Here is a 12,114-nt window from a genome sequence, read left to right as displayed (position 1 = left end):
AGGACTTGTGCAACCTATATATAAAAGTCTAGGTAGTCCATGAGCTACATCATCAGAGTACAGAAAGAGCAGGATAGCTTTTGAGCTGATTCTTTTGTATGTTGTTGAGGATTTCCACTTGATTGATAATACAAAGATGGGGTTTTAGGCTGGTGCTTTTCCCGGATAAATTCTTTTGTGTTATGTGTGATTGATTCCTTCTTATCAGTTATATGTGTTCATGCTTGATGTTGCTCATGGTTGATTAGCTTTCACAAAGTTTATAGTAGATGTAGATCTAGTATTATGCTTTAGTACATTGCATATATTAGTTTGATCTACAGGTGAAATTTCTACATGATATCAGTAAGCTAGCTGATTTGTATAGAAAATTCTACATGGTATCAGAGCACAGGTGATCAAGGAAGAACAATATACAAGAAGAGGAGATTTCAAAGTTTTGAGTTTTGGGCTGAGAGTTTGCAGAGAAGATCTAAAATTTTCTGCACAAAATTTTCAAAAACAAATAGCAGATTTGGATTCCTTGCAGAAAAATACCCAAAATAATAAAAAAAATCGGCTGAATCGGAGTTCGGAGGAGGGAGATATCGTTGATTTAAAATCAGCTATTTTTCTAGAAATTTTGTGACGGCGGGAAAGTGGAAATAGATTGGTGTGCTAGCCAAGAACTTGTATGCACTTGAGGTACAAGATGCATGTAAAGCGTTGAGGAGCAAGGCAAAGGTTAGATACTTGGTGGTTGAGAGGGAGAGTAAATTACCTCTCTACATGCAGCGCCAGAAGAAGTCTCAAACGATTGTGGAGGAGCCATGATTGGTGCAGCAGCTTAAGGAGGTTGTGGAGCAGCCACAACAGGGGAAGCTGAGAGGAGATCGAGTAGAGACATCTACTCGTGTAGAGACCTCCAATAGGGGGAAACTTTTAGCCAGGTGGGTAGAGGGATCACATGCAGCCATACCTCCAGGTAGGAGGTGGGGCGATGTGGAGTGATCGTCCCAAGGAGGAGGGGCAGGATCCTTGAGGTACCCAACCTCTTTGATTCGACCTTGCTACAGGAGCCCCGATGTGGAGTAGTAGGAACTGACTAATTGGGTAGAGACAGATGCGGATGGAGTGGCAGAGAGAGCTACAGTGCAGGGAATCCCAGGACAACGCAGAGCATGCAGGTTGCAGCAATGCGAGAGGCACAAGTGTGTTGCACAATTCAGGGTAGCACAGAGAAGGCTGCAAGGGTGCGAGATGCATGGAGATATTGTAGTAGTGCAGAGGTCAGAGAGGGAGCACTTGTCAGCAGTAGGTAGAGCTTCAGCATCAGAGTTTTTTTGTTGGGAGTTTTTTTGTTTCGAGAGTTGCTAGAGCAACCACACTTGGTAGATGTGTTGCATGCAAAACATTCCAGAGGTACAACTGATACTTTCAGATAACTGAGTATTCACTCATGGATAACTGATGCATGTCAGTTCAGACAGAGACCTAGTTGAGATTAGATGAGGGATAGTGTACTATCAGTTGCTAGGATATTCCTAGTAAATATTCCTTGCATGAGGAAGGAATATTATTCCTTCTAGTATTGCGTAGTTGGACCTGAGGTGACAACAGGTATGATTTGGGCCAATTCACACATGTTATGTAATTGGACTCCAATAAAAACTGCGCAAGGAAATAGGAGCTTGGAGAATTTGTGCAGCCTATATATACAGGCCTAGGTAGTTCATGAGCTACATCATCAGAGTACAGAGAGAGCATGATAGCTTTTGAGTTGATTCTTTTGTATGTTGTTGAGGATTTCCACTTGATTGATAATACAGAGATGGGGTTTTAGGCTGGTGATTTTCCCGAAAAAATTCTTTTGTGTTATGTGTGATTGATTCCTTCTTATCAGTTATATGTGTTCATGCTTGATGTTGCTCATGGTTGATTAGCTTCCGCAAAGTTTATAGTAGATGTAGATCTAGTATTATGCTTTAGTACATTGCATATATCAGTTTGATCTGCAGGTGAAATTTCTACATGATATAAGTGAGCTAGCTGATTTGTAGAGAATATTCTACATGGTATCAGAGCACAGGTGATCAAGGAAGAACAATATACAAGAAGAGGAGATTTCAAAGTTTTGAGTTTTGGGTCGAGAGTTTACAAAGAAGATCTGAAAATTTTTGTACAAAATTTTTAGAAACAAATAGCAGATTTGGATTCCTTGTGGAAAAATACCCCCCAAAAAAAAAAAAAGTTCGGTTGAATCAGAGTCCGGAGGAGGGAGATATCACTGATTTAAAATCAGCTCTTTTTCTAGAAATTTTGTGACAGTGGGAAAGTGGAAATAGATTGGTGTGCTAGCCAAGATTCTGTATGCACTTGAGGTACAAGATGCATGCAAAGCCTTGAGGAGCAAGGCAAAGGTTAGATACTTGGTGGTTGAGAGTAAGAGTAAATTACCTCTCAACATGCAGTGCCAGAAGAAGTCTCAAACGATTGTGGAGGAGCCACGATTGGTGCACCAACTTCAGGAGGTTGTGGAGTAGCCACAACAGAGGAAGCTAAGAGGAGATTGAGTAGAGACATCTACTCATGCAGAGACCTCTAGTAGGGGAAACTTCGATCCAGGTGGGCAGAGGGATCACATGCAGCCATACCTCCAGGTAGGAGGTGGGGCGATGTGGAGTGACCATCCCAAGGAGGAGGGGCAGGATCCTTGAGGTACCCAACCTCTTTGATTCGACCTTGCTACAGGAGCCCCGATGTGGAGTAGCAGGAACTGACTAATTGGGTAGAGACAGATGCGGATGGAGCGACAGAGAGAGCTACAGTGCAGGGAATCCAAAGATAGCACAGAGCATGCAGGCTGCAGCAATGTGAGAGGCACAAGTGTGTTGCACAGTGTAGGGTAGCACAGAGAAGGGTGCAACGGTGCGAGATGTTGTAGTAGCGTAGAGGTCAGAGAGGGAGAACTTGTCAGCAACAGGTAGAGCTTCAGCCTCAAAGTATGTTTCTAGCCCAATAGAGAGTTCAGTTGGGAGTTTTTTTGTTTCGAGAGTTGCTGGAGCAACCACACTTGGTAGATGTGTTGCATGCAGAACATTCCAGAGGTACAGGATTGGGTTTGAGACGAAGCCTTTCTTGTTTAGAGGGAGTGTTGAAAATTGGCAACAAGAAATTGCTAAAAATAGAAGTGCTAAAAATAGCACTGCTAAAAATAGTAGTTTGGGCATCAGTGCTGGATTGGGCAACAGGGAATGAAAAATGGAAGTGCTAAAAATAGAAGTTCTATTTTTAGCAGTGTAGTGTGGATTCCTATTTTAGTCAGTCCCTGGACTAGAAATAGGAAGTAAAATTTGAATTTGGTCTTACTAGCAATTTGAATATTAATTAATTCATTCAGTTTGAGTTAATTAGTTAAGGAAAATCAAACTTGAAGTCTTTGTGAGAACATGCAATAATTTCTCCACTGATTGGGGAATGTGTCCTTGATTTGCTCCACTGATTGAGGAATTAAGGATGAGTTTTATATTGAGAGGATCAGTTGACTTAGTTTAACTTAGTTAAGTCCAATTAGATTAATTTAACAAGTTGTTAAATTAATGAGATTCAGTTTGTTGATGCTTGCATGCATGCGACAACTTGTAGTTTCAGATAACTGAGTATTCACTCATGGATAACTGATGCATGTCAGTTCAGACAGAGACCTAGTTGAGATCAGATGAGGGACAATGTACTATTAGTTGCTAGGATATTCCTAGTGAATATTCCTTGCATGAGGAAGGAATATTATTCCTTCTTGTACTGCATAGTTGGACCTGAGGTGACAACAGGTATGATTTGGGCCAATTCACACATGTTATGTAATTGGACCCCAATCAAAACTGCGCAAGGAAATAGGAGCTTGGAGGACTTGTGTAGCCTATATATACAGGCCTAGGTAGTCCATGAGCTACATCATCATAGTACAGAGAGAGCAAGATAGCTTTTGAGCTGATTCTTTTGTATGTTGTTGAGGATTTCCACTTGATTGATAATACAGAGATGGGGTTTTAGGCTGGTGCTTTTCCCAGATAAATTCTTCTTTGTTATGTGTGATTGATTTCTTCTTATCAATTATATGTGTTCATGCTTGATGTTTCTCATGGTTGATTAGCTTCCACAAAGTTTATAGTAGATGTAGATCTAGTATTATGCTTTAGTACATTGCATATATCCGTTTGGTCCTACATGATATCAGTGAGCTAGCTGATTTGTAGAGAAAATTCTACATGGTATCAGAGCACAGGTGATCAAGGAAGAACAATATACAAGAAGAGGAGATTTCAAAGTTTTGAGTTTTGGGCAGAGAGTTTGAAGAGCACATCTAAAAATTTATGTACAATATTTTCAGAAACAAATAGAAGATTTGGATTCCTTGCAGAAAAATACCCAAAATAAAAAAAAAATCGGCTGAATCGGTGTTCGGAGGATGGAGATATCGCTGATTTAAAATCATTTCTTTTTCCAGAAAATTTTGTGACGACGGGAAAGTGGAAATAGATTGGTGTGCTAGCCAAGAACCTGTATGCACTTGAGGTACAAGATGCATGCAAAGCCTTGAGGAGCAAGGCAAAGGTTAGATACTTGGTGGTTGAGAGGGAGAGTAAATTACCTCTCAACATGCAGCGCCACAAGAAGTCATAGACGATTGTGGAGGAGGCACGATTGGTGCAATAGCTTCAGGAGGTTGTGGAGCAGCCACAATAGGGGAAGCCGAGAGGAGATTGAGTAGAAACATCTACTCATGCAGAGACCTCCAGTAGGGGGAACTTCGAGCCAGGTGGGTAGAGGGATCACATGCAGCCATACCTCCAGGTAGGAGGTGGGGCGATGTGGAGTGATCGTCCCAAGGAGGAGGGGCAGGATCCTTGAGGTACCCAACCTCTTTGATTCGACCTTGCTACAGGAGCCCCGATGTGGAGTAGCAGGAATTGACTGATTGGGTAGAGATAGATGCGGATGGAGCGGCAGAGAGAGATACACTGCAGGGAATCCTAGGACAGTGCAAAGCATGCAGGCTGTAGCAATGCGAGAGGCACAAGTGTGTTGCACAGTGCATCGTAACACAAAGAAGGGTGCAACGGTGCGAGATGCATGGAGATGTTGCTGTAGCGCAGAGGTCAGAGAGGGAGCACTTGTCAGCAATAGGTAGGGCTTCAGCATCAGAGTATGTTTCTAGCCCAACAGAGAGGTCAATTGGGAGTTTTTTTGTTCCGAGAGTTGCTAGAGCAACCACACTTGGTAGATGTGTTGCATGCAGAACATTCCAGAGGTACAGGATCAGGTTCGAGAGGAAGCCTTTCTTGTTGAGAGGGAGTGTTGAAAATTGGCAACAAGAAATTGCTAAAAATAGAAGTGCTAAAAATAGCACTGCTAAAAATAGTAGTTTGGGCATCAGTGCTGGATTGGGCAACAAGGAATGAAAAATGGAAGTGCTAAAAATAGAAGTTGTATTTTTAGCAGTGTAGTGTGGATTCCTATTTTAGTCAGTCCTTGGACTAGAAATAGGAAGTAAAATTCGAATTTGGTCTTACCAACAGTTTGAATATTAATTAATTAATTTAGTTTGAGTTAATTAGTTAAGGAAAATCAAACTTGAAGTCTTTGTGAGAACATGCAATAATTTCTCCACTGATTGGGGAATGTGTCCTTGATTTTCTCCACTGATTGAGTAATTAAGGATGAGTTGTATATTGAGAGGATCAGTTGACTTAGTTTAACTTAGTCAAGTACAGTTACATTAATTTAACAAGTTGTTAAATTAATGAGATTCAGTTTGTTGATGCTTGCATGCATGTGACAACTGGTATTTTCAGATAACTGAGTATTAACTCATGGATAACTGATGCATGTCAGTTTAGACAGAGACCCAGTTGAGATCAGATGAGGGACAATGTACTATAAGTTGCTAGGATATTCCTAGTGAATATTCCTTGCATTAGGAAGGAATATTATTCCTTCTAGTACTGCGTAGTTGGACCTGAGGTGACAACAAGTATGATTTGAGCCAATTCACACAAGTTATGTAATTGGACCCCAATCAAAACTGCACAAGGAAATAGGAGCTTGGAGGACTTGTGCAACCTATATATACAGGCCTAGGTATTCCATGAGCTACATCATCAGAGTACAGAGAGAGCAGGATAGCTTTTGAGCTGATTCTTTTGTATGTTGTTGAGGATTTCCACTTGATTGATAATACAAAGATGGGGTTTTAGGCTGGTGCTTTTCCCCGATAAATTCTTTTGTGTTATGTGTGATTGATTCCTTCTTATCAGTTATATGTGTTCATGCTTGATGTTGCTCATGGTTGATTAGCTTCCGCAAAGTTTATAGTAGATGTAGATCTAGTTTTATGCTTTAGTACATTGCATATATCAGTTTGATCTTCAGGTGAAATTTCTACATGATATCAGTGAGCTAGCTGATTTGTAGAGAAAATTCTACAATTTATATAGCAAGAAATTAAAATAAATAAATATATTATAAAATCCTACTTTGATTATCATATAAAAGACAAAGGATATATCTTATATTGCATAATATTTATAGACTTTATATCGTAAAAATACAACTTAAAATTATTAAAATGGTTCATACATATATCCAAGTAATTTTAATTTTACATATTAAACCATAGAAATTATGCATAACTTCAAGTTTTAAAGGAATTTAAGAATTCTCAATCTTCGACCTTTATTTTATTTGCTCAATTTTTCTCTTTCAGTGGAAATCTTGCCATCAACATATTATATGAGGGCGGGAGCGGGGGAAAATATTGCAGAAAATTTATTCATTAGGGTTGGGGTGCGGCAAAATATTTCAGAAATTTTATTCATTTAACTTATTCATCAGAAAATATTCCTCCCCACCCCTAGGGCGGGAGTGGGGGGAATATTGGAGAAAACTTATTCAACCCTAGGGGTGGGGGGGAAATATTGGAGAAAATTTATTCATTTGAATAACTCCCTCCCACCCCTAGGGCGAGGGTGAGGGAAAATATTGGAGAAAATTATTCAACCCTAAGGGTGGGGTAAATATTGAAGAAAACTTATGTTAATGTTTTTGAATAAGTTTTCACCAATATTTCGGTGGGGATGAGGGGAAATATTGAAGAAAAATTCTTCAAATATTGGGGAAAACTTATTCAATTGAATAAGTTTTATCCAATATTTCCCCTCACCCTATATGAATAAGTTTTCTCCAATATCTCCCCGCTTCAACTCCCACTATTTGAATACATTTTTTCTAATAGTCCCCTCACCCTCGTATGATAATAAATAAGTTCAAGTTTTTTCAAATACCCCCCCTCAACCTTCACCTATAAATTTTCCCCAATATTCCTCCCTACCCCTACCCATAAATTTTCTCCAATACCCCCATCGAAATATTGGAGAAAAATTATTAAATAACATTATCATATAGGGGTGAGGGTGGGGAGAAATATTAGAGAAAATTTATTCAAAGTTGGGATGGGGGGAATATTGGAAAACAATTATTCATTTAAATACGGTTTCTCCAAAATCCCCCCCACCCCTACCAAAATATTGGAAAAAACTTATTCAAAAACATTATCATATGAGGGTGGGGATGGGGGAGGCAAATATTGGAGAAAACACATCCAAACAGGGTGGGGTGGGAGTAAACATAGCATAAAACTTATTCACTTGAATAAGTTTTCTCAAATATTTTCCCCCACCACCATTGAAATATTGGAGAAAACATATTCAATATTTCCCCGCACCCCCACCCTCGTGCAATGAATACATTTTTTCCAATATTTTCCCACACTCCCACCCTCATATATTGGAGAAAACTAATTCATTATATGGGGCTGGGGAGGAATATTGGAGAAAATTTGTTCATTATATGAGGGTGGGGGGTGAAGGGAAATAATGAAGGAAACTTATTCAATATCCCCTCGCCTGGCCAATTATGATATAATGAATATATTTTCTCCAAAATTTAACCTCACCTCAACCCTCATATTATATGAGGGTGGGGGTGGAGGAAAATGTTGGAGAAAACTCATTCATTATTATCTTGATGAGGCTCATCAAGTTTGTTCAATTGATTTAGGCGATAGTGTTGTGTTGTGGTTAGGTCTACATTATCTTGCAGGGGAATTATTAATGTTTGAACTTCAAATTCAATTGGAAAAACAACTCTCTTATAATAAAGGAGCTCATAGGGAGTGAAATTGTTGGTGTTTTTCCATGCTATTATATATGCCCAAAGAGCTTCTGAAACTCTTTTTTCCCAATCTATGGTGAAGTTATACGATCTTTGTGAAAATGGCTTCTATTACTTTGTTGGTACTCTCAACTTGTCCATTGGCTTGTGGATGGTACGATGATGATATCCTGTGCTAAACTTTATACTCTTGGTGAGATGCCAAATGAGGTGAGAAGTAAACTGAGCTCCTCCATCAATCACTATTTCCTATGGTATCACAAATTGAACAAAGAGCTCATGAACGATATCTACCACAACTTGATTTGTAGTCCTTGGAAGTGCTTTGAATTTTATCCATTTTGTGAAATAATTTAGGCATACCAAAATTTGGACGTTTAGATTTGATGAGGGGTTAATTGGCCCCACAAAGTCCAAAGCTCATTTTTCAAAGGGTTCAAAAACATTTTGAGGTTATAACAACATTTCATTGGACTTTTTCAATTGTCTCTTTCGTTGATAGCTATCATAACTCTATATATACTTCCTTGCATATTGGAAGACATTAGGCCAAACATCACCTAGGTGAAGTATTTTGTGAGCTATCCTTTTGTCAATGAAGTGCTAACCATGATGTTCATCATGAAAAGCATTAAGGATATCATATATTTCATCCTCTTTAATACAACATTGTATCTCAAGATCCAACCCTCTCTATTAAAGGAAATACTTTATCCATGAATACTTGTCACTTTGCTTGATGATGCATTTCCGTTCCTTTCGAAATATGTGGTTTGGAAGCTTCCCTATAGCCAAATAATTAGCAATATCTTCATATCGTGGTGTGTGAGTAGACACTGCAAAAATATGTTTGTCATGAAAACTATCTTCAACAGGTAAGGCATCTTAATCAATGATAAATTTGGAAATAAACTCGACAACAACAATATCTTTCCCAGGCTTGTCAATGAGAATGATATAAAATTCTTGCAATAACAACAATAATCACCTAGACACTCTTACACTAGTGATAATCTTATCCATCAAATATTGGACAAGAAATTGATCAGTGTGTATGAAAATAGTATAGATAGTTATATAATGCTAATTTTTTTTAATAGAGTATATAACAACAATAACTTCCTTTGATGTTACCCTTTTAATTTAATTTAGTTGGGGCTAGATTTTAACTAACAAAATAGATAGCATGAGGCTTCCCTTCTTCATATTAAGTAAGTATAGCTCCAATTTCCTAATATGAGGCATATGTATAAATGTGGAATGGGATGGACAAGTTAGGTCCCCATAGGATAGGGACTTTAGATATGTGTTTATGTAGAGTTTCAAAATAAGATTCACACTTGTTGGTGCAAACAAATACCAATTTTTGGGAAGAAAAAAATATAAAGGAAACGTTATCTTTTTTATGCAACCAACTCACAAAAAGATAGATCAACGACTTAAAAAATTATTCTCATGAAGGGGGAAACCTCCTTTACATTACATAAATGAACAATTCTTGGACGATACAAATGATAAGACTTCCTTGATATATATAGGAGTCTAAGGGGTCACAATATAATAAAAATATACATAACAATAATAATGTAAGGGAACAACAATAACAATGTGGGCTTCTATGGGGGCACAACAATAACAATAGGGGGCTACAATAACAATAACAATAACATTAAGGGCAATACACTAGTATTATAGGGACATAACATGCCCCTCTCCTTCAAAAACATGTTTTCCTCAACGCTTGAGCAGTTCTAGATGCTTCTGTATAAATTCTCATCCCCCCATGTGGAATATTCAGTGGGTAAGTTCTTCCACTTAATCAGATACTATGAAATTAATCGATTTCTTAGTTGTCCGGTTCTTATTTCCGTGATTGCTTCAGGCTCAAATATGATTTTTACTTCTTCGTCAAGTTCTATCAACACCGATTGAACTATGAGCTTGTCACCGATAACCTTCTTTAAGCATGAAACATGGAAAACTGGGTGTACTCGAGAAGATGTAGGAAATTCCAATTTGTATGCCATAGTACCAATCTTTTGCAACACCTTGTAAGGACCGTATTACTTGGGTGATAATTTATTATCCTTCTTAGCTTGGTTGAGGGACATTTGTTTATATGGTTATATCCGTAAAAATACACAGTCGCCTACATCAAAATTTCTTTCACTATGATGTTGATCTACTTGTTGTTTCATTTGATTCTACACCAGAGTGAGGTTATCCTTTAAGAGTTGGAGAACTTGTTGTTCATGCTTGGTGTGATGTTCCACTGTTTGAACCTTAGAAATTTTTCTTAAAGATGACGTGATGGATGGTGGATGATATCCATAAAGTGCCATAAATGGGGTCATTTTTACTACAGTATGGAAGGAAGTGTTATACAACCATTCAAATAGAGGTAACCGCTTGACCCATTCTGTTTGTTTACCAGATACAAAGCAATGAAGATATCCTTCCAAACATTTGTTCACTATCTCAATTTTCCCATCAGATTGAGGATGATAAGATGAGCAATGGGAAAATTGAGTACCATGACAAGAAAACAATTTTGTCCAAAAATTTCCAATGAAAATGATGTCTCTGTCACTTACAATAATCTTTGGGATTCCATGTAGCTTTTGAGTTGTTTCCATAAATGCAGTAGCAACTATACTGGCTTTAAAAGGATGAGATAATGCACAAAAGTGTGCATACTTGGTAAGTCTATCAACTACCAACATACTAACACTCTTTCCTTCAGAATTGGGTAAACCTGTGATGAAATCCATTGAGACCTCCTCCCAACACTGACTTGGAATGGCTAAAGGTTGTAATAGACCTGGGGTCTTAATTGTCTCAAACTTTATTTTGTTGGCAAACCAAACATTGTGCCACAAACTTCTGAATATCATATTTAAGGCCATCCCAAAAAATTCCTTCTCGATCCTATGGTAAGTTTTTAAAAATCCCGAGTGCCCTCCTAAGGGGGAGGTGTACGATTCCAAAAGAATCTTTTGCTTGAGTTGGGAATTCTGACAAAGATATAAGCAATCTTTGTACCATAATGAATCACTTTTCCAGTTAAATGTATCATATGTACTGGGATATTGCTGCAAGTTTTCAATGAGTGTCCATACCTCTTTGTCATTGTTCCATTCATCCCTTGCTTCGGTTATCTAATCAGGTTGGATAATAGAAATGACATAAAGAAATGCTTCCACAACCTCCTCCTTTCTTGAGATTGCATATGCAACAACATTTTGCTTCCCTTTTTTGAAGATGATTTCAAAGTCATAACCCAACATCTTTGTGACCCATTTTTGGGTACTCTTCTGAAGATAATATTTGTTCCAAAAAACATTTAAGACTATCATGATCTTTTTTTACCTTTAGTGTCTTCCCATTAGGTAAGGTCTACATTGCTTTAGTGCATGTAGTATTTCCGACATTTCCTTCTCATAAATAGGTTTGTGTAAATACTTTCCTTTGATTAGGTGACTTTCAAAAGCAATGAGTCTTTCTTCTTGCATTAAAACAACACCAATTCCATACCCTGAGGCCTCACATTCCACAATAAAGGTTTTTGTGAAGTCCGACGTAGCTAAGACCAGTGCTTGGCACATTACCTCTTTAAGATGTTAAAATACCTTAGTTACTTCTGGAGTCCAAGAAAATGCATCTTTCTTCAATAATGTTGTTAGAGGTGTTGCTATTCTCCCATAATTCTTCACAAAATTGCGATAATACCATGTCAACCCGAGAAATCATCGAATATGCTTTATGGTTGTGGGGATTTTCCACTCCTTAATGGATTTAATTTTGTTAGGGTCTACCTTAACACCCTCATTAGATACAATATGACCCAAATATTCCACCTCCTATACTCCAAAGAAACATTTGGAGGTTTTTGCATATAATTTT

Source organism: Pinus tabuliformis, chromosome 7 (assembly GCF_031772625.1).
Source record: "Pinus tabuliformis cultivar Carrire ecotype Pingquan chromosome 7, CPIR1, whole genome shotgun sequence".
In the NCBI taxonomy this organism is placed as follows: domain Eukaryota; kingdom Viridiplantae; phylum Streptophyta; class Pinopsida; order Pinales; family Pinaceae; genus Pinus; species Pinus tabuliformis.
The sequence above is the reverse complement of the archived record's forward strand: the minus strand, read 5'-3'. Positions refer to the sequence as shown.